This window comes from Nomascus leucogenys, chromosome 22a, assembly GCF_006542625.1.
Source record: "Nomascus leucogenys isolate Asia chromosome 22a, Asia_NLE_v1, whole genome shotgun sequence".
Lineage (NCBI taxonomy): Eukaryota > Metazoa > Chordata > Mammalia > Primates > Hylobatidae > Nomascus > Nomascus leucogenys.
The window spans coordinates 9642931-9666861 of NC_044402.1; the positions used below are offsets into that span (position 1 = coordinate 9642931).

A 23931-nucleotide genomic window follows, 5' to 3' on the forward strand; every position below is an offset into this window, starting at 1 on the left:
GGGGGAGGGGGCGTTAACTCCTGCTAGCCTACCTTTCTATAGGTGAGGCGCCTGCTGTTCAGAGACACAGAAGCATTAGCAAAACCCATCAAAGAACTGGGGGCCAGGGTAGAAAGGAGACCTTTCTGTGGGTGCTGATGGAAACTCCTTCCCAGCTTCCCAGGCATTCCCCCAATAAAGGCTGCACTGCTGTGCCCAACTTTGGCTGCAGGCTACTCTTTACCACCCAAGCGAGCTGCCACCCACTGATCTCTGCCATCAACTTACTCTAATTCTCTGCATAGCACATAGCACTTCCTGAGATTGCCCTTCTCCTGTCTGCTCTTCAAAGAGCCATCCTTAGACGGCCTACTGACATTAATGCTTTTTATCTTTCTAACTTGTCATTTTGTTTTTGTAATTCTTTTCTTTCTTCTACTTTTTTGGGTCATTATTATCTAGTTTATTGAATTGAACAGTTTTTTTTTTTTTTTGCAATCTTTCTGGTTTAATAATTTAAAAATTTAAAGGCACGACTCATCCCCTGACTATGGCTTTGGCTGCATCCCGTAAGTTTGGTAAGCAGTGTTCTTACAGTTAGTTGTTTCTCAAATATCTGTAATTTCAGTTTTGATGATCTGTCTCTTTGATGCAACAGTGTTTTCTAACATTTTCAAGTAGTTCATTTCTATTCAAGTTTGTTTTGCTTTTTATATTTAAATTTTTGCAAAGAGATACGCATCCTCATGGTAACATTTCAGAGTGTGAAAGAGAATACAGTGAGGGGTAAGTCTCCCTCCAGTTTCTGTCCCTGCCTGTCGCCTCAAGAGACAGCCAGGCTCACTGGTGTCTCCTGTTGCTTTCCAGACATCTTCTGAGCTTTCAGGAGCAGATGTGCATGTATCCATGTATAAGGATGCCTGCAGAAGCACCCCAAATGCACCGCTGGCTGTGTCCTCACCTCTTTGCATTTAACAGGTCTGTCGACCCACCTTGCTTTTCAATGGCCTCACAGTGTTTCAGAGTAGGACTGCCGTGTAATGCACCGGCCTCCACAGGGAGTTCCCGGTTTTTGTAGGTAGTTTCCAATTCTACTACTATTTATAGCTGAAGGAACGAAGGATCACAGAGACCACATCCCTTGCCCTAGGTCACACAGCAGGGGAGGAACGGGGTGGGGTTCAATCCCTGTGCCTGGCTACCGAAAGAGGAGGAGTGGGAGGAGGAGGGAGGAAGGAAGTGGGTGGAGAGAGGAATCATCTTCACAGAGTCCATCTCCCTAATGTGCTCAAGCTACAGTTCATTTGAGGAGTCCCCCCTAGTTTTCACTATTTTTGGCTATCGCAAGTGATCAGCACAGATCCCTCATCTGCAGGCCCTGGCCCGCATGTGAGCACACCTGTATCAGGTGTGCAGGCCCTTTCCTGCCTCCCCTGCCCTGTTCTTGTATTCTGGCCATTGCTTTCTGGATCTTCCTGTTCAAAGAAGATGCAAGAGGTCCTTCTCTCACCTCTCACTTTGCTAACTGGCCAGTGGGCTCCAGAGTGGGGGTGATGTGCCCCAGGTGCAGCAGCGCATGCACAAGGTGCAATCTCCGAGGCTACAGGAGAACCCCAGAGAGCCTCCCTCTGTGGTCAGGGAGTGACCCCTGCACTCTTAGAGCACAGCATGTGCCAAGCATGAGCCTGGGTGCTAGGGGCTGAAGGAAAGGCCCAGTCTTTTCCCTTGAGAGGATTCCTGTTTGGTAGGGGAGGTGGGGCACAGCCTGATACTTCCCAAAATGTTTGGGCCCAAATCTACCTTGAAGGGAGCTGGCTGTGAGCTGTGTGCATTTAACAATCTATCCATTTAAGTTTTTGTGGAGATGTGCAGTTTGCTAATAGCTTGGATCGGGGAGGGTTTCTGTCCTTTCCTGAGGCAGCAGGCACATGAGCACAGGTGCCAGAGAGTGAAGAACAGGTTTGAGAACCCCAAGTTTTTGGCTGGTGGCACTAGGAGGAAGGGCCTGAGGAGAGTGGCTTTTGGGTCCAGGACAGATCATTTGCTAAGGTAGCTTGTTTCAAAGTGTGGCCGAAATCCCCAGAGATATTAGCAAGTCCTTGAATACTGTAAAGGAAAAGAGAAATCTTGCGACCCCCAAACTCTTTATGCCAAAGGGAAAGTTAAGCCTGGAGACTGAGTCAGGCAACACTGTCATCCTTATTCCTAATGACAGCTGTTACTCCACAACCTTAGACATTAGCCAGACACCCACAGAAAGGAAAAGGCCTCGGATATCTCCCCACGACTGCCCCCACAAATTGTTCTTTGCTGGGTGAAACCTTTCAAGATGTGGATCTTACCACAGAACAAGGACACATCAATTGTAACTTGAGGTCCGCAATCCAAGCCTAGCTCCTCACACTCAAGTCTGTTAGAGTCACGCTGATGGTGCTGATCTCCCCAGGTACAGCACAAAAACAAGACAAAGGCAAGATGAGATCAGTCCTCCTTCTGCCTAACCTCCTCTTCCTACATGCTTTCTCCACTTCAAGGACATGTGTAAATACTGTGAAAGAAAAATATAATTAAAATCCCGGGACCCCAAACTCACTAAGCCAAAGGGAAAAGTCCAGCTGGGAGCTGGGTCACGCAACCTGCCTCCCTTTTTGTGCCTCAATGGATAACTATTTACTTCCCTCATGTTTTGCTCACAGTGAAATTCATTGTGGGCCCCAGGATCTTTGCCTTCAAGCAGCTCTGTTGTATTTCACCCTCATGATATAAATTAACAGCTTGGCTTCACAGATACGGAACAAAGGATAGAACCAAAAGTCATGCTTCTGCTCAACTGAGACGAGTGCATATCTGGCTGCTTCCTATATGCTATGATGATGATGATGATTGTTATTATTTTATTTTTTTGAGATGGAGTCTTGCTCTGTCACTCAGGCTGGAGTGCAGTGGTGCAATCTCAGCTCCCTGCAACCTCTGCCTCCTGGGTTCAAATGATTCTCCTGCCTCAGCATCCCAAGTAGCTAGGACTACAGTCATGTGCCACCATGCCCGGCTAGTTTTTGTATTTTTAGTAGAAACAGGGTTTCACCATGTTGGACAGGCTGGTCTCGAACTCTTGACCTCAGGGGATCCACCCACCTTGGCCTCCCAAACTGCTGGGATTACAGGCGTGAGCTACCGTGCCCAGCCGTATGATTATTTTATCTTATATAAAAATACAGATTGACTGAGCACCAGGTGAATGCAGAATTGATGATTCCTCCACCTGCTTCTTTCACATGAAAAATGTGCATTCAGTGAAGTTAATGAAAAGGCTCAAAGGGGTGCAACTGCTCGCCTCTTTTGGCCACCTTCCCCTCATTTTTCCTTCTTCCCCTACTGCCTGCTCTTTTCCCTTTAAATAGTGAAGCCCCTTCTTTGAAAGAAGCATGGGCCAGAGATGTTTCCTGTGATTTCGTGTCTGTCTTTCCTGGGTACGTCCTTAACCTTGGCAAAATAAACTTCAAAAATAATTGAGACCTGCCTCAGTCAGTTTCTCTTTGATTTACAATAGTAAGTCTCATGAAAACCTCTTCGGAGAGCATAGGCCATGCACATTTTCTGTGGCTCATGTTTTTCCCAGGTGCACCCTCAAACTCTCAATAAATGTCAATCGAGGTTTATCAACTCAATGAACCTTGATTGATTGAGACTTGTCGCAGTCTGGCATTTCAGTAAATAGTACCCAGACTTCAAACCACAGTCCCCAGAGCAGGACCCCCGCACCTGCGTGGGTGACCAGCCTCCAGGTGATTCTAAAGTACAACAAATTTTGGTCTTTCTCTGGCAGACCACCCCTGCCACTGGAGTGTGACCTCTTAGGAAACCGGCAGGGAAGAGGAGAAACGACCTCATGACCATGATAAGAACCACAGAAGCGACGGGGCTGTGCTGGAGCCTGGCACTGTACAGGTCACAACACCCCACGGACGTCCCCGCAGGCACTGCTCATTTCCAGATGTCACTCAGCTGGGCCACTTCTCTGTGCCCCGCCACTTCCCTTCACCGGTGGCACAGATCAGAGAGGCTCAGAGGAGTTGGCAGTCAATGGGATGGAACAGGCAGGAGTAAATGTAAAGTTTGAGCCCTGAAGAGAAGCATGACAAGGACTCTTGCTGTCAGTGCCCACAGGCTCATTGCCTGGACACAGGAGTGTGTGCATGTCGGAAAGGGCTTTTTTCTGGACACCCTCAAGTGGCCATGGCCTTACTGCAGAGTAAATGCAACCTCTGTGACCACCCCAGGCCCTCACTCCTGCCTCCGTAGACCGTCCATCTTGTACCTGAGCTCCTGCAGTGTTCCTGACATCCCCTTTCACTACATCAGCACAATCAGAGGTAAGCCTCCCAGTGGTCCTCAAAAATAGGAATGATGATCCCCATTGTACAGGAGAAGAAACTGAGGCTTAGAGAACTTTCCTGGTTGGTAAGTGACAGGGTTGGAATTCGAACCGAGAGCTGTTTGTTCCACCCTGCTGTCTGCTGTGATGACTTTTTTGGAATGTGTGTGGGGAGGGGGAGGCACTTATGTTTCCAGCCTCCAGAATCTTCCAGAACCCACTGTAATGAAAAAGTCAAAGAAATACTTCACACCTTAGGTTTGTTCTAGAAAGCAACCCTGGAGTGGGTGTTTTGGGGAAGCAGAGCCTGAGGTCCCCAGGAAAACCAGAGGAGCTCAGAGGAGGAATTGAGGATTTAACACTTTTCATGGGGGGCAGATTTAGTAGCTGTGGATATTTAGCTCAGAGAGAAGCAATAGGACTAGAATGGTACAAACCCCAAGGAAATGAAAGTGGACCCACTGCTCAGTGGGGGCAGTTGGAGGAAGAGACTTTAAACAGTAGAACTCTTCTGAGATGGAACGGGCTGCCCCGCAAAGTAGTGAGCTCCCCGTTCTTGGAGGCATGCACACTAAGATGGATATTCATGAGGCAGGGGATTCCTGGACCCAGTGGATATCAGAAGTGATGCATTTGGGGCGTCAAGTCTTGGCAGGTCTGATTGTTTGACTCATGACCCTGAGGTACTGTAATTGTCCTAAGTGCCTTCTGAATCTTCAAAGCAACATGCAGATCTGCTCTGTGTGCCTTTTTTTTTTTAAAAGAGCAGTTTTAGATTCACAGCAAAATTGAGCAGAAAGTACGGAGACTTAACCATATATCCCCTGTGCCCACATATACATAGCCTCCCCCGTTACTGACATCCCCCACAAGAGCAGTCAATTTGTTGTAATTGATAAACCTGCGTTGACACATCATCATCACCCAAAGTCCATAGTTTTCATCAGGGTTCACTCTTGGTGATGGACATTCTGTGGGTTTGGACAAACGCATAATGACATGCCTCTACCATTACAGTGTCATACAGAAGTTTCACTGCCCGAAAGGTCTCTGGGCTCCTCCAGTTCTCTCCTCCCTCCCCTAATTCCTGGCAACCACTGATTTTTTTTTATTTTTTACTGTCTTCATAGTTTTGCCTTTTTCCAGAATGTCACATATAGTTGAAATCATACAGCATATGCCTTTTCAGAGTGGCTTCCTTTACTTAGTGATAGGTTCTGTATGCTTTTTTATTGCCTGCTATATGAGCAATATTTATTCATTTAGCCATTCAGCATTTCAGCAAACACTGATCCATGTTGGGCTAGGCATCGTTTTCAGTGCAGAGGAGGCATCTTGAGCGGATAGACGAGGCCCCTACTTTCGTTCTGAAAACCAGAGTCCCCTGGTGCTATGATCCGAATGCCTGTGTCCCTCCAAAATTCACCTGTTGAGACTTAATCCCCAAGGTGGCGATATTAAGAGGTGAGGCTTTTGGGGGGGGTGATTAGATCATGAAGTCCCCCTTCTTGTGAATGGGATTGGTTCTCTTTAAAAGAGGCCTGGGAGAGTGTGTTCACCCTTCCACCATATGAGGACGCATAGAAGGTGCCATCTATGACGACTAGGCCCTCACCAGACACCCAATCTGCCAGTGCCTTGATCTTGGGCTTCCCAGCCTCCAGCACTGAAAGCAATAAATGTCTGTTTTTTGATAAATTACCCAGTCTAAAGTATTTCTTATAGCAGCTCAAAAAGGCTATGACACTGGGCAAGTCTGCAGGGCTCCCCCTGCTGCGCCCAGGTGGGCCCCTCCCTGACCACAAGCAGCACAGGTGAGGAGGCCGCCCTAATGTTACCTCTGGAGCCACCGAACTTGTTACTGAGCCAGTCATTGTGTTAGTAGAAACCATGAGGCACAGCTATTAGGTTGGTGCAAAAGTCATCGTGGTTTTCGGCATTACTTCTAATGGCAAGAGCCGCAATGACTTTTGCACCAACCTAATATTTCCATGTTGGGTCTCACTGACAGGCAACGACCAAATTCAAAGTCCTCAGACCCACTGTGCAGGCCCAACCATGGGAACCTCCCCGTTTGCAAGGGAGGGAATCCCAAAGAGACTGAATCCCAAAGAGATTGAGGCATTTCCCTGGACACTGAGCGAAAGGCTGGCTGAGGTCATTTTCCCTCTCTGAGAATCAGTTTCCTCATCAGTGCAGTGAGACGCTTGGAGCGCAGGGTTGCAGGGAGAGCTGGGATGAGGCCTGGGGTCCTGCCTGTGGGGACAGCACGCATGCTCCCTCTTTTTCATCCAAAGACGCCTTCTCTTGGCTGTCCCCTGCTCTCACCCCAAGCAGGGGAAACAGCAAATGCTTCCTCCAAGCTTGTGGGGCTCACATCTGTGGAATGTCTCTTGCTGCTGCCAGGGTCTGAAGGACGCAGCACAGTTTTTTCTCCAGAGAACCTTGGGCAGGGGCTCTTGGCAATGTCCTCTGGGGTTGCTCACCTGTCCCCCCGCCCCCACCACATAAGCCCTTCTCCAACTCAGAAATGGAATTAGGAGCGGGGTTGGCCAGGGAGGCCCCCATCACCCCACACCCAGGCCACGGCTCCCACTTCCTATAGGCTGGGGAGCCACAGGCGGCCTATGACTCAGTGAGGCACATTCCGACCTGCCTGGAACAGCAACACCTGCTGTCCACCTCCACCCACCTCCACCCAGGCTGCGGAAACGACCTACTGTCAGAACTCGAATCACGGCTGCCATTTATTTAGTGCCTATGACACACGTGGTGCTTCACAGGCAAAAGCCTACCTCTATCTTTGCATAAAGAGGAACTGCCAGGTCTTCTTTATAGCTCAGGAGACGGGACAAAATAACTCGCCCAAAAATGTCACCCACAGGGTGAGAGCAGAGCTGGAACTGCAACCTGGGCTGGATGCAAAGCCCGTGCTTGGAACCCCTGCACCATCCTATCCCCCTGCCCTGGTCAGCCAGGACCATGGGAAGAGGCTCTGTAAGCCCATCTGAGATAGTCACTACCACCTGCCTCCTGGAGGCGCATCAGCCAACACTCGCAAACCCCTCCCACCTGCTTCTGATTTAACCCTGCCATCCCCAGGAAGCCAGCGAGCAGGCTGCTTTGCAGACAGAGAAACTGAGGCTCAGAGAGGGTGAGTAGCTTGTCCAGGGCCAACGAGTGGCACAGCTGTGGGTGAAAAGCCTGGTTCTGGAGCCTCCACCTGGCACCCGTCCCTGCTGCACCACACCTCGCTGCTTTACTCCAAGATGTCCACCCAAAGTATGTGAAAGTCCAATCACGAAATCCCTCACACACTGGACACACACAAGCCTGTCTGTCACCTTAATTCAGAGAAGAGAAACCTACAACAGACAAACAGGGCGATTCCTCCTGCTGGGAACCCTTCTCCCCATCGCCTGTCAGACCGCCCCTCCGCAAGGAAGGGAATTTTCCCAACTCCCCACCAGCAGAGGGAAACTTCTCCCCGCTGCCTGCCCTCCCTCCCTCTGTGCTGGGACAGTTTGTCCTCCCAGCAAAGGTGAGGCGGCTGGAGCAGCCCCTGCCCGGCACCCACCTTCTCCGGAGCAAGCGGCATGGGCACTTCGATCGCTCCCTGGGTACTGGGGAGCAGCCTGATGTCCCCACCGTCCCCACCCCTCCTCGGAGCCCAGAAGCCGGAGCTGGAGTGGCGGCGGGAACAGCTCATCTTTCAAGGGCTGGGTGGTGATGTCATCAGCCTCCTGGGCACTTCCCCCTCCGCCTCCAGCCGAGCTCTGCACTCCTGCCCAGCCCGAGCCAGGCTGGCTGTGGGGCTGGGAAGGCTGCGGCCACCTTCGCTCTCCGCTCTGCCACCCTCTGAGCCCTGGGGGCCAGCGAGGCACTTGGAAGATTTCCATGTTTGCGTAGTCCGGCTGCCCACTGGAGTCGTGGGACGGCAAAAACGTCCCTCCCGGCTGACCACAAAGTGGCCTGGGAAGCCCCATGTGAATAAATTTGCCTCACGTAACATTTATTTCTTATCATTATTTATTTTCTTGTGGTTGTTATTTTGTGTCTGAGTTTTGGATGTAAACAGTGGGCGTTTACGCGGAAGGTGTAAACAGAGGTTGGCCAGGTGGGCAGGCGGAGTCCTGGGATTTCTTTGTATGCCATGTACGGCTCCCAAGGGCAACAGTGGCAGAAGCTGTCCTGTTTCCTGGGTACGGGTGTTTGCGCTCCCCTGAGACACGCGGCCGTTTCTTCGGAGATGTATGGCGGAGGTTTCTCCCATGTCAACGCTCAGATTGGCTTTCTCGGTTTTGCTCAAAGACTTACTAACGATCTGCATCACTTTACACTCCCAGGGCTGAGACGGTAGGAGCTGGAAAGGGCAGGGACTTTCAAAACATTTTTTTTTTTGAGGCCTTAAAACCCTTCCTTCAGAAGAGAACAGATAAGAGTGGGCCCAGTGGATCTGGGGAAGACAAGAGGGCCAGAGGACGTCCCCCCAGCCCATCAGCTCCTCTTCCCTGTGACTTGATTCATAACAAGCCTACAAACCAGCAATCAAGTCTGATCCCATCATCATGGGGACAGGGAAACAGAGTCTCAGATAAGTTTATGGGCGGCCTGGGCGCTAGCCCTGGCTTGGCTGTGAACTGGCTGTAGGCCCTTGAGTGAAGGCCCTCCCTGGCCTGGCTGTGTGGTTGACTCATCTGTGCACCTGCCTGTTCAACCACACTGGGGCTCCTTAATCTGGAGTTTCCTGACTTCCCAGTTGGGGACAGAGGTCTGTGGACAGGCTGCCCAGAGACCACAAGCCCTCTGAAAAGTTGTGTCTGTGCTTTATCCCCTATGGAGCCTCATCTATAGCTTTCACTAAAATACTGAAGAGCTCTGAGACCCACAGCATATTGAGACCTGCATGAGCGTCTAGAGACCCTCTGAAGTCTCTTCCAACTTAGATATTGTAGGGCTCTGTATCTATGAGTTGAAAATCCTCAAGGATCTGAATCCAATGTTGATGCTTCTGTAAATATCATTGACAGAAATCTCCAAAAGACATCTGTCCATCTGCACACGTCTCCATCCATCTCTGTCATATAGTTTTTTGAAAAGGCTACTTTAAACCAGTTTTGAGGTCCTGGCTGGAGGCCAGCCAGTTTGTGAGCAGCTGATTCAGTTCACATTCTGGCCCATTCTCTTGCCAGGTTCTCACATTCTGGGCCACTAGGCACGTGCCCTGATGGCCTTGGAGCCAGGTACCAAACAATAATGGACAGCTCCCATCATCTGGAACTCACAAACTTCTTCAAGTTAGCCAATCCATAGGGAGCCAAGGAAACCTCGTTAACACCACCCCATGTACCACACGTAGCGGCCGTCTATAGCTCCAGCTTGCTGGGACCCTGTCCCCAGTTGCACATCCTGTGTGGCCCAGCCTGACAGCCTCTCATTTGGAGCTGTAAGAAACAAAAATTCGACCTTTCATTTATCTGAGTGTCACTGTGTTGTGTCCTGCCATCAAAAGAATCTTAATCTTATAAAACAATTACACACTCTTCCATTCATCTACACTGGTATCTACCCACACATCTGCCCACCTGCCTATCCACCTATCCAACCATTCATTTACTCATTCACCTGTCTGTCTGTTCATCCATCTATCCATCCATCCATCCATCCATCCGTCCATCCATCCGTCTGTCCATCCACCCATCCGTCTGTCCGTCCGTCCATCCATCCATCCCTCCCTCCCTCCCTCCCTCCATCCACCCACCCACACACTCATTTATCAGATACCCACATAGCCAGGCAGTGCATTGTCAAGCAGAAGTGAATGAATCCGACATCGCCATGCCTCGGTGGAGTTTACCCTGAGGCCAGTCCCCTGCCTATGGGCAGAGCCAGGCTGAGGATTTCGAAGCATTCCTTGAGGACTCAGTAGCACCCAGTTTATGTCTGGAGTGGCACGCTTTTGTACTGCATTTTTGCTATGAGAAGGTTTGCCTCAACGCCCCTGCAAAGTCCCTGCAGCGGCAGCCTCATCACACTCCTCACCACTCTGTCTGCTTGGCTGGGGTCTGCAGGGGGTGGCTCAGCCCTGTAAAGCCTCCAGGTTCGAGTCAGCCCAAATGCATTCAGCAAGGACCACAGGAGGGATCCAGTTATTTTGGCAAAACCCTGCCCCACTAAGCAGGGCTCCTTCACATGGCACGGTGAGAAGCTGTTCCTCCTGCTCTCTTCTCCCCGGCCACTGCAGCCTCCCCAGCCATGGCCAGCCCTCTGTACTTTAGCCCCACAGACCCCCCTCACACTCCTGAGTGGGGCAGGATTGCACTTGATCTGGGGCCTTTGATGTGACAATCTCTGCCTGAAATGCCCTTACTCGCCCTCGCTTGAATCAAGCCTGCTCTTCTCTTGGGAGGCTGCGTGGGGGCCTTTCCTGAAGCCCCTGGTCTTGTCCGCACCTCTTGCCTGCCTGTTTTCTAACACACCCCGGAATTTTTCTTGGTGGTCTAAGAACACCACTAGGCAGGAGCCCCGTCTTACTTATTGCTATTTATCACCTGGCACATAGGAGGTGCCCTCTGCAAGGAGCACAAGCAGTGTATGGGGGAAAAGTGCCCAGATCCAACCTTACTGGGATGAAGGAAAGACTGGGCCAAATAGAACAGCATAAAAGCGGGCTGTAGACATGTATGTACATGTTTGTTTATGAAAGTCCACCCTCCACCCCGATGTTCCAGAACATTCTCTCCATATGTCTGTGTGTGAGGCACAGGTGCTCCCGGGAAGGCCACTATTCTATTCATCGGCCTCCAGGAGTGGGCTGTGCTTTTGTCCAGCACGCCACAGTGCTGACCAGAAAGGCACTCCCTGGTCCTCTGTGAATCAGCAGCTGCCCTGCAAAAGGCTGATCAGTTACACACAGGTCAGACAGACCAGCGGGGAAACTGGAAAGCAGGGTCAGAGGATAAGTGCTGATTTGGGTTCACGGCAAAACCCATGCAGAGCCTGTAGTTTTGCCTGATTGGCACTAATGCTCACACCTAAAACTCTACAGAGCCTCTGTGTCCCCAAAGCGCCTCCCAGCCCATGTGCCCATGCTTGCCGTCTCCGGCCTGCCCTCTCTGCCTCTGGCCTCCCTTCCCAGAGGCCTCCTGCACAGCCTGTGGGGGCACTGTCCTCTGGCACAGGCATGAGCCCCCCAGCCCTAGCCCCTCGTGGTGACTTGCTGCCAAGTGATCTCTGTAGCAGGCCCTACGTAAGCACACGACCCTTCACAACAGCCTGATGAGATGGTTACCAATCAGTATCCCCATTTTACAGATGGAGAATCAGAGGCCGAGAGAAGTTACTTAACTTGGCCTAAATCCTGCAGAGTGGAAATAGCAGAGCCAAGAGCTGAGTCCAAGTCTGACTCCATCGGCATGTCTTCCCTTTCCCCAAATGAAAATGCAGCTTTTTAAAAAAGCTGATCATGGCCAGGTGCAGTGGCTCGTGCCTGTAATCCCAGCACTTTGGGAGGCCGAGGCAGGCGGATCATCTGAGGTCAGGAGTTCGAGACCAGCCTGGCCAACATAGCAAAACCCTGTCTCTACTAAAAAATACAAAAAATGAGCCAGGCATGGTGGCACACATCTGTAATGCCAGTTACTCGGGAGGCTGAGGCAGGAGAATCACTTGAACCTGGGAGGCGGAGGTTGCAGTGAGCCAAGATTACGCCACTGTACTCCTGCCTGGGCAACAGAGTGAGACACTGTCTCAAAAAAAAAAAAAAAATGCTGATCATATACATAATATAGATGTATTGTTTCTCTATTGTTTGAACTTAATGTGTATGATAAAAAGTGAAAATCAGCTGAAAAGTGTGCAGCTGGGAGATGATTAAGAATTTGATGCCGGCTGGGTGCGGTGGCTCACGCCTGTAGTCCCAGCACTTTGGAAGTCGAGGCAGGTGGATCACTTGAGGTCAGGGGTTTGATACCATCCTGGCCAACATGGTGAAACCCCCTCTCTACTAAAAAATACAAAAATTAGCCAGGTGTGGTGGCAGGAGCCTGTAATCCAAGCTGCTTGGGAAGCTGAGGCAGAAGAATCGCTTGAACCCAGGAGGCGGATGTTGCAGTGAGCCGAGATTGCGCCACTGCACTTCAGCCTGAGCGACAGAGTGAAACTGTGTCTCAAATTAAAAAAAAAAAAAAAGAATTTGATGCCATGTTTCTGTGTGTTTACATATATTCATTATATAATGTTATATATGTCTGAACTTCAATATATCCCACTTTACATGAACAGGATCGTATTATACATGCTGTTGTTGTGAGCGGAATTTCCCCCCTTTTCTCCTTGCTCTTTCGCCGAGCCCGGACTGCAGTGGCGCTATCTCGGCTCACTGCAAACTCCGCCTCCCGTGTTCACGCCATTCTCCTGCCTCAGCCTCCCCAGTAGCTGGGACTACAGGCGCCCACCACAGCACCCAGCTAATTTTTTTTGTATTTTTAGTAGACACGGGGCTTCACCGTGTTAGCCAGGATGGTCTCCATCTTCTGACCTCGTTATCCGCTGGCCTTGGCCTCCCAAAGTGCTGGGATTACAGGCGTGAGCCACCGCGCCCGGCCGTATTTCCCCCTTTTCTATTGCTCTGTTTCTTCTTGCACTGCTCCTCCTCCAGCCACCACCCTTTCCCTAGCATTCACGAAAACGTATGACAGCCAGGCCAACTACAGAATCTGTGGGACTCCGTACAAAGTGAAAAAGGGGCCCATTCCTCAAAAAGCAGGAAAGAAGTGTTGGTAAAGGTGTTAAGCCATAAGGCTTTTTCCTTTCTTCTGTGGTCTCTCTTTTGACTTGTCATGACAAGTGTTCTTTTTTGTTGTTGTTGTTGTTTTGTTATTTTGAGACCAAGTCTCACTCTGTTGCCCCCCAGGCTGGAGTGCAGTGGTGTGGTGTGATCTTGGCTCACTGTAACCTCCACCTCCTGGGTTCAAGCGATTCTCTTGCCTCAGCCTCCCGAGTAGCTGGGATTACAAGTGTGTGCCCCCGTGCCCGGCTAATTTTTGTATTTTTGGTAGAGATGAGGTTTCACCATGTTGGCCAGGCTGGTCTCAAACTCCTGACCTCAAGTGATCTCCCTGCCCTCAGCCTCCCAAAATGCTGGGATTACAGGAGTGAGCCACTGCTCCTGGCCTGTCATGGTGTTTTTAAAATTTGCTGTTTAATGTTGTTCTAAGTATAGAAAAATTAAAACGTTAAATTATCAGCATACATTTACCATTCACCTTGATATCACTCAATGCCAGTTATAAACACAAAAATCACTGCATTTAGCTCTTATTTAAAACCACCAGAATTGTGCAATTTCTATTTCACAGCTTGCAGGCGCACGTGTATTTTGTTTTTACCAGGACAGCAGAAACACTGCAGAAAACAAGCTCATCTGTTTTCCTTTCACTTCTTGGTATGTGCATGTTTCATCAGCACTCTCTACCTTCCTCTCACAGGGAGTGGGGAGACTCAAAGGAGCAGGAACTCTGGGGCCCTGCCCTCCCCTTTTCGGTGGGTGTGGTTGGCCAATGTAGGGAAACACCACCAGTAAGGAAGGATGTGACAGGGTCTCTTGCCTTGGTGTCTGTTGGAACGCCGCTGCCTTCTTTCTGCCTTTGAAGCAAGTCCTGGTTTGAATGGAAAGCGTGGCCTCTGGATGGAACACCTTGGACTCACTTTGAGCGTCTCTGAACCGGGCACCACCGCTTCCAGCAGAGAGACCTGGAGTGAGTTCTCTGGAGAAATGAGCCCTACCCTCCACCTCTGGAGGTGGCTAGGCAAACAAGGGAAAGAGGGAATGCCCAGTTCCTCGCCCAGGGCTTGGCAGGGACTTCCCCAACTCAGAGACTTTTCTCCATTCTAACACTTAAGAAATTGAAATGGGTAGATTTAATCTGCCATTATTCTTTCCCTTGAAAGCTGGTGTCTTATAAATAGAGGTCCTTAGTGTTAAGGAAATATGCAAAGTCCTCTGAAGGGTCTATGAAATGCGTTTGGAAGAAATAAATGCTTAAAGCAAGCAAAGTCCTGGCTATTCCTGGTGCAAAAACTTTCAGAAGTGAGATGGAGAGGGACCTGAGGTGGGAGCAAGGTGAAGAAGAGGCCAGTCCTTCCTCTGTCCGTCTATCCCTCTGCTGCCCTGGGAGGTGATGGTGGGTCCTGGTCTGATGGGGATGGCAGATCATCGATCAACCCCCAGGTTTGGCGGGAAGTAGACCTCAGCCTGGCAGTCGGCCTGGCCACGCTTCCTAATTCTGTCCTTGGCGGTGGGGCTGTCGTCTGCAGGTCTGGAGAGGCAGTTACTCACTTCCTGGTGCTGGGACGTCCGCCTGGGGGATTCTGAGGCAGGGGCAGTGGGGACTGGTTCCTCCCCTCGCTTCCTGGAATTCCTCAGGCCCCTCTTCTCCTGGGACTGACAGCTGAGCCAGAGTCCCAGGCTGCCCGCTCGGCCTGCCCATAGAATTGCCCTCCCCACCCCTATCTGCCCTCCGTATCCCAAGTTCAGATTCCATCCTGTTGGCCACCAGAGGTGGCACAAGGGGCCCTTGCCTCCGAGGAGACACAGGAGTGGGGGTTGGCACCTGGCAGGAGCCCTCCATGATCTAGCCATGTCCACCTGGTCCGCCTGTCTACCAATCGGCTCCTTCACCAGACCAGGCCTCCAGTCCCCTGGGGCCCTGTTTTTGGCTCACACTGTGCTTGGTATGTGCTGTTCTTCCCCCGGACTTCCTTCCTGTCAGCGCTGCAGACCCAGTCCCATTGCTCCCCAGCCCTGCACGATGTGCCTGCTCCCGAAGCCTGCGTTCCCTCTGAGTCGCTTTGTCACAGCTTCTTACTGTGCCTGTGCCTTCCCAAGTGCCCCATGACTTGTCTTCCTTCAAGGCCCTGGGCCAGGGTCCTCCTGTCCTCTGATCACTTGTCACCAGGCTGGCTGTAACCTCCCTGTCCACCCATGCCCTTTATAACACAGAGATAGCACCTGCTGCACGGCTTGTGAAAATTAGATGAGATGATTGCTACAAGGCAAGCAGCAGAGCGGCAGGCCTGTGGCAAGGACTGCACAAGACAGCCACAGACCTCGCCTTCAAGCCCAGCGCCGCCACTCACAACCCACACAGGCCCAGGCTCCTCACCAGTAGAATGGAAGTATTAATGTGAACAGGTCCATCACAGGGCTACTGGGATGGCCAGGTGGGAATCTGCATAAAGCCCAATCCTCACTGGATTACTCCTCTCTTCTTGGCAGTGGCCACAAGCACTCCTTCTTTTCCTCCCTTTTGAAAAAATCAAAGTGAAATTCACATAACATAAAATTATCCATTTTAAAGTGTATAATTCAGTGGCATTTAGTACATTCACAGTATTATACAACTATCACTTCTATCTAGTTCCAAAACCATTTCATCACCCCCAAAGAGGACCACATTACCCACTAAGCAGTTGCTCCCATAACCCCCTCCTACCCCAAGCCTCTGGCCACCACCAGCTGACTTTCTGTTGCTATGGATTTGCCTATTCTGGACATTTCATATAAATGAAACCTTACAATATGTGAACTTTTGTGTCCGACTTCTTTCACTTAGCAAAACGCTTTTGAGGCTCATCCGTGATATGGTTTGGATATTTGTCCCCTTCCAATCTCATGTTGAAATGTGACCTCCGGTGTTGGAGGTGGGCTGAGGGGGAGATGACTGGGTCATGGGGGTGGATCCCTCAGGAATGGCTTGGTGCTGTCCTCACAGTAATGAGTTCTTACTCGATGAGCTCCCTCAAAAGCTGGTTGTTTAAAAGATCCTGGCACCTCCTCCCTCTCTCTCTTGCTTCCTCTGTCACCACGTGACACGCCACCTTCCAGTTGCCTTCCACCACGATCAGAAGCTTCCTGAGCCCTCACTAGAAGCAGATGCCAGCACTGTGCTTCCTGTACAGTCTGCAGAACTGTGAGCCAAACAAACCTCTTGTCTTTATAAGTTACCCCATATCAGGTATTTCTTTCTTTCTTTTTTTTTTTTTTTTTTTTTTGCGACGGAGTCTTGCTCTGTCTCCCAGTTTGGATTGCAGTGGTGCAATCTCAGCTCACTGCAACCTCTGCCTCCCAGGTATAAGCAATTCTCCTGCCTCAGCCTCCTGAGTAGCTGGGACTAGAGGTGCATGCCATCACACCTGGCTAATTGTTTTGTATTTTAGTAGAGATGGGGTTTCCCTGTGTTGACCAGGCTGGTCTTGAACTCCGGAGCTCAGGCAATCCACTGGCCTCGGCCTCTCAAAGTGCTAGAATTATAGGCATGAGCCACCGTGCCCAGCCAGGTATTTATATGCAAACAGAATAACACAATCCATATTGCACCATGTGTAGGTACTTTATTCCTCTTTAAGGCTGTCTAAATATACCATGTTTTGTTTATCCATTCACTAGCTGATGGACATTCAGGCTATTCCCATCTCTTAACTATGTGGCTAATGCTGCTAGGGACAATCATGTACAAGTGTTTGCCTGAGTCTGTTTTCCGTTCTTTTGGGAAGACCCAGAGAATTGCTGGGTCACGTGGTTAACTCTATGCTTAACTTTTTGAGGAGTGGCCGGACTGTTTACCCAGTGGCTGCCGCACATTCCTACCAGCAATATCCCTTTTGTCTTTTGATCTCCACTCTCAGGTTCAAACACAGCTCACTGACTCTGGAAGGACACTGACCCAGGGTCAGTGGGGTTTCTACCCACTCGAGGTGCCAAATGTCACCTTGAGCATCACCATCCTGTCCATCCCTGTGTTGGGAGAGTATTTCATTGTGCACCAAGGGGCATTCCCATGTTCTACTCATCTGACCTTATAAAGAGGCAGAGGCGAGTGACCTTCCCAGGGCTGCTCAGGTAATGCGTGACCATGTTGAAGCAGGAATCCAGTCCTCCTGACCCCAGTGCCCTGGTCTGCAGCCTGGAGCTCCAGTCCTGAGCCTGCACCTTTCCCTGGGAGCTGCCTACCCTGCACCTTCCCTCTCCCAAGGCTAGTGTTTCAGTCAGATCCTGATTTGGCCCCCACAAAAATGCTCAGGCCTCCCTGGGGGAGAGAAACCCTCTAAGTACACAACATTCTGGGTCACATTCCTCGGCTTGGGGTGACGTCACTTCATCCGTAGGCCAGGGGCCTCCAGCAAGGTGTCCTTCACTGTTGAACAGTTCCCCTTCAGGTCTGTTTTCTGAAGGTGGCCCCTCCCTGCTCCCTGGGTGGATGGCTCACCTCCAGGCACCCCGAGGCCAGCCACAGCCACCCTCTGGAAAAAGGTCAATCATCCAGCTCCTAAGGGCTGAGCACCTGCTCCAGCCAGGCCCTGCCAGGCAGGTTATAGGCATCATCCCCAGACCACATGGACAGCTCCTGAGTGGAAATTGCTGCACAGTGTCCCTGATGAGGAAACTGAGACCCCTCAGAGGCTCCCAGAGGACCTGAGCTCATAGCCCCATCCCCACGGCCATCACCCATTTCACCCAGACACTCTGACCAGGGTCTCCTCCGGGACTCTGGCGGGTTTCTCACTTCCCCTCCTTTGCCTTCCACACTTTGGCCACACCTTCCTACAGCTGCTGGAAGGGCCTTTTTCAATTAAAGAACTTAGAAAACATTGCACAATGGTAGAGTTCACTTTTTGTGGTGTCTAGTTCTGTGGGTTTTGACAGGTGCAGAACCACAGCTCCAGCCCCCTGGAGCAGTGAGTCACCCTCGTGGCCTGTGTGTCCCATTTGTGGTCAAAGTCCTCCCAACCCCCCACCCCCTGGCAACCACTGTCCAGAGGAATTTTTAAGAAGGTACACCATCCTTTGGTTTCCACTGCACCCACAATAAAACCCAAGCACCCTCTCGCCTTGGCGGGTGTGAGCCCCAGGACCCCACACCTCCAACCATCTCTCACCAGTGCCCCACGCCTCTGACCGTCTCTCACCAGTGCCCCACGCCTCCAACCGTCTCTCACCAGTGCCCCACCCTCCACCGTCTCTCACCAGTGCCCCACGCCTCCGACCATCTCTCACCAGTGCCCCACACCTCCAACCATCTCTCACCAGTGCCCCACGCCTCCGACCGTCTCTCACCAGTGCCCCACGCCTCCGACCATCTCTCACCAGTGCCCGACACCTCCGACCGTTTCTCAGCAATCCCCAGCCCCCATCACCACTCTCTGCAGGCCTCCTCACCCACCCCGTGCTGCCACGGGCCACTGGCACCGCTGGCTATGTCAGGAAAGCTCTCCCCTTGCCCCCCATGGCCAGCGCCTCTCCTGCCCAAGGCACAGGTTCAATGGCTCCTCCTCAGGGGCCTCCCCTGCCATCCTGACGAGGACGGTGCCCTCTGCCCTCCCTATCATTCTGTGTGCAGCACACCTCCTCTGTGGAGTGGTGAGCTTGTTGATTTGCTGTTCTCCCATGTCACCATGAACGTGCAGAGGGGAAGAGCTGTGTTTGTGCCATCCACTGATCCGCAGGCAGACACACGCCAGGTGCTCGATAAACACCCCTTGGCCAGAGAAAGAGGCTGCAGCCAGTTGTGAACCCAGTTTCTGGCTGACTCCTCAGTCTACACCCTTCCTATTCCATTTCATGGATCCCCCAGAATTCTCACTCACCTGCCCTTCAAATGGCCATGGAGGCCACCTCTGTCCCCATGTGCCAGCCTAGGACTCCCTGAGCTGGGAAGCTGTTCCCGCTTTCTCCTTGTCAAGACGAACACCGCCAGCCCCCTACCTGCTACACTTCGGAGGTGGCAAAGGGTCCCCTGGTCTCCTGGCAAGTCATGAGAGTGGCAGTCCTGGGAGATGTGGCAGTCCTGGGGGAGGGGTGCTGGACGGAGGGAGGAGCCAGCCCCGGGACATCAAGGTGGCCCTGAGCAACACATCCTGTCGCTTCTGCCCCATAAATAGACACCACCTTCCTAAACATGGCCCTGGAACGAACCCCAAGGGGTAGAGGTGGGAGCAGGATCCAGAGTCCCCTGTTGCCAGGAATAGCCAGGGCCCCCTGCAGCAGAGCCCGTGTGGGTGGAGGCTGTTAGACTGGCTGCCCTTCCGGGCACCGAGCTAGGCTCTCTTCCCAGACCAGATGATTCAGAAAGTGAGGAGGTGACCTTTCCTTTCCTGAAGGTCCCTTTTTTGATTCCGGGGTTTATTTGGGGGACATTTTTAGCAATCTAATGGAAGCAAAAGTGAATTACGTCGTTACGGAGGTTGGCACGGTGCCTGGCAAAGGGAAGTGTGTCGTGAATAATTATTGACTGAAATGCCTTCTTCCCCTGAATACAGAGTGCTTCGAGACAAACAATAGAAACCCAGGCGCTCTGTGCATCTCCTCCACCCGAGAAGGACTCATGCTCTCCCTCCTCTTGCCCCCACCTACAGACAGGAATGTGACCCAGAATGTTGCGTACTTAGAGGGTTTCTCTCTCCCAGGGAGGCCTGAGCATTTTTGTGGGGGCCAAATCAGGATCTGACTGAAGCACCAGCCTTGGGAGGGGGAAGGTGCAGGGTAGGCAGCTCCCAGGGAAAGGTGCAGGCTCAGGACTGGAGCTCCAGGCTGCAGACCAGGGCACTGGGGTCAGGAGGACTGGATTCCTGCTTCAACATGGTCACGCATTACCTGAGCAGCCCTGGGAAGGTCACTCGCCTCTGCCTCTTTATAAGGTCAGATGAGTAGAACATGGGAATGCCCCTTGGTGCACTATGAAATACTCTCCAAACACAGGGATGGACAGGATGGTGATGCTCAAGGTGACATTTGGCACCTCGAGTGGGTAGAAACTCCACTGCCCCTGGGTCAGTGTCCTTCTCTGGCTGGCGGGGGTAGGGGGAACTGTAGGCGACAAACAGCCAGGAACGTTGGTGACCAAAAGTTACCTCAGAGCTGCTGCTGCGTAGACACTGCTGCTGCCTCTGTGGGCACAGACCTGGAGTTGCCACTGCTGATGAGCCCAGGCCACACTGGACAGTCCCACGCTGCCCCGATGCATCTGGGAGCTGGCTGCAGCTTCTGCCACCCTCCTTGGACAGGTTCCTAGTGCGCTCACCTCTCCCCATCACTGGCTCCTGGTTCAAAGGCCCATGTGGGAGCATCCTATGAGGGAATCCTGGTTACCACCTGCACCCCAGGTGCAGAAAAGGGTGGGAGAGCATTTGCCACCCTCATCAGGTGGAGAATCCCCCACACCCAGAAACGGTGTTCAGAGTCGCAGGAAAGACCCACAAGAACCAACACACTCACAACGACCCCACTCCAGACCTCCCACATTTGGGCCATATGTCCCTGGCGTTCTCTGCCTCTGAGCCTTTGCCTGCACAGCCCCTGGCACTTAGCAAGATCCACTCTGTATATTTCCCCATCTTTCCACGTGACAACTCCCACCTCCTATAACGTCTCAGTGCCAATGTCCCCTCCTCCAGGTGTCCCTCAGCTGGAAGGAATCTTTCGTTCTCTGAACTTGCCCGTCTTGCATCAGTCTCTCCACAGGCTGCCCAGAGGTGCCCCAGGAGGGGCTCTGCCCAGCCCCAGGTGTCAGATGAGCAAACTTCTGCTCACGCTCCGGCCCCTGCTTGCTGCAGTGCCTGCCCCAGAGGTCGTCCCCTGAGCTGCTCACCCATACCAGTGCCATGGGTCCTTGGGCAAGAGGACCGCTTCCTCCCCCTCCCCACCGTCTGAGCCCCTCCTCACGGGTTTCATCCAGTGAGGTTCTGTGACTTAGTTCCCTCCAGCAGGTCCCATCCCCACTGCATGGTCACTGCCCACACTGGCAGCCCCACCAGGCTCTGAGCCTAGAGCTACCCTCCCTTTCCTCGCTGCCTTTCTGTTGTGCCCTTTGGACCCCATGAGGACAGTAAGAGCCCTTCTGATGTCTATCCCTGCTGCTCTTCCTGCTTGGCAAAACATTGACATCCCCAAGGATGGTGTTTGCATAGTAGAATGATTTATAATCCTTTGGGTATATATCCTGTAATGGGATTGCTGGGTCAAATGGTCTAAAGACCTGGGATCAACATAAAGGAAATGTTCAGGTTAAAAGATTGTGGAGACCAAGGTTCTTTTGAAGCCTTATATTGGCTGCCCTTAGAGACAATGGATGACAAGTATTTCCTATTCAGGTCTTTAAAAGGTGCTAGACTCTTAGTTAATCTCTTTAGGATTGGGAGGGCCTGGAAGAAAAAGATCTAGCTATGTTAATAGAGATTCATTTCAGATGCAAATTTTCCCCCGCAAAGGACAGTTTTGCAGGGCCATTTCAATTTGCAGGGCCATTTCAAGGTACGGCAAAGAAAAATGTTTTGGGGTAAAATAGTTTGATTTTCCTCCTTATCTTATAATATTATGCCAGAGTCAGGTTGGAAAGTAAGTCACGATATATAGGGTTAAATAAAACCCATCTGATGAGAATTTATGGTTTGTAAGGCATGACTCCCAAGACCCCTTAGATAGGAATTTGGGCAAGATTAAAAAATCAGAGCTTAGTCCTCAGAAAGACCCCTACCAGCATTCCCAGCTTGCTGCTGGATGTTTCCTCCATGAAGCACTCTTGGCACTGAGGCCAGACCAGCTGTGCAGACCCTGGGGCCAGCTCACTATGCAGTGTAAGCAGGTGGCCAGCGGCACTGGCCATTTGAAGAAACCCACTAAAGCAAGCAAAGAGGAAACAGACCAAGAATAAGCAGTGAAGACTATCAAAAAAATTAAATTATTATTAAAACCTCACAAGGATAAAATATTGCACCCATTAAATAATCATTCTACTATAAAGACACATACACACATATGTTTACTGCAGCACTATTTACAATAGCAAAGACATGGAACCAACCCAAATGACCATCAATGGTAGACTGGATAAAGAAAATGTGGCACATATACACTAGGAATACTAGTCAGTCTTAAAAAGGAATGAGTTCATGTCCTTTGCAGGGACATGGATGAAGCCAAAAGTCATCATTCTCAGCAAACTAGCACAGGAACAGAAAACCAAACACCGCATGCTCTCACTCATAAGTGGGAGCTGAACAACGAGAACACATGGCTAGAGGGAGGGGGAACAACACACACCAGGGCCTGTCTGTGGGTGGGGGCAAGAGGAGGGAGAGCATTAGGACAAATACCTAATGCATATGGGGCTTAAAACCTAGATGATGGGTTGCTAGGTGCAGCAAAGCACTATGGCACATGTATATCTATGTAACAAACCTGCACCTTCTGCACATGTATCCCAGAACTTAAACTAAAATAAAAAAACTAAAATTAAAAAATTAAACAAAGGAGAACACCAAAAAAATAAAGAGAAACTCAACCAGTTGTCAACCAGAAAATGTTTAAATGTACCTATAGCCTGAAACACCCCTCCCCGCCACACACTTTGCGTTGTCCCACCTTTCTGGACCAAATCAATGTATTTCTTAAATGTATTTGATTGAAGTCTCATGCCTCCCTAAAGGGTATAAAACCAAGCTGCACCCTGACCACCCTGGGCACATGTTCTCAGGATATCCTGAGGGCTCTGTCATGGGCCATGGTTGCTCCTATTTGGCTCAGAATAAATCTCTTCAAATATTTTACAGAATTTGACTCTTTTTGTCAACACTTGCAGTGTCAGCTCTGCAGGTGTTCCCTCTAGAGCCCTGCAGTCCCTGCCTGACAAGCATATGCCTGGCATCGGCCTTCTGGGAACAGGACCCAGAAGGAGCCTGGGGTGCCAGAGCTCCACACACAGCTTTCCACGGAACCCTAAGCTGTTCAGCCTCATGCTTCACCTCTAATCTCTCCCATTTAATTTTTCCAGAGAGTAAAGCTAGTGTAGGGGCTGGAGGTAGTGGGGGAAGGGACAAGAAGCTATTGCTGGAGTCAGACCTTTTGGTCTACTCTTTAATGTTTGGGTCAGAGGGAGCGTAACAGAGGCTAGAAGGAGGGGACTGAGAACACAATCATTTTGCAGACAAATTTTTATCCAATCTCCTTTTTCTTGAGTCTCATATCTAACACCCTCCTTTTGTGACACCTGCTACTTCAAAACACTGAGCCCCTAGATTCTGTGGTCAAGTGGCTTGTTGACGGTACCCTGTCTTCATGCCCTTGGGTGGACACTGTCTCCACTCGGCTAGATCCCTGGCTTGCTTTCAGTCAACTAACAGTTTATTGACTCTCAGCTGCTACTGCAGTGTCTTCTGTGTGCTGTGTTCTTGTACAGCAACAACTTTTGAAAAATTGCAACACCTTTACTGATATTTGTAAAGGGGTTTTGGGAGAGGGAGCACACCGACGTGTGATGAATCTGCCACTTTTAGCCAATATTGTCATTTTATTTTCTGCTTATAACCCTCCTGCCTTCCAGATAAGTTACTCGACTGCTCCCACTGCGTCTGCCTTCCCCCTCACTGGCATGATGGCTGTCGGCCCCTCCCTGTCCCTCGAGCACTTCCATGTTCGCTAGGGCACTGACGATGGGCCTCCCCCAGCTCGGTGCCCCGACGCCACTGCCGACTCAGAATCACCAGCTTTGGCAGCGCCCCATGGGCTGCCCAGAGCCTGCCAG

General features: G+C 51.1%; 1 protein-coding gene across 1 annotated transcript in view; it reads right to left on the bottom strand.

Annotated features, from left to right (window-relative positions):
* BDKRB2 (bradykinin receptor B2) overlaps window positions 1-8088 on the bottom strand; it is a 39658-nt gene extending 31570 nt beyond the window's left edge. The window contains exon 1 of the mRNA XM_003275357.4: window positions 7932-8088. The gene's annotated coding sequence lies outside the window, so the exon portion shown is untranslated. The remainder of the gene's footprint in view (window positions 1-7931) is intronic.
* Between the last annotated feature and the right edge of the window lie 15843 nt (window positions 8089-23931).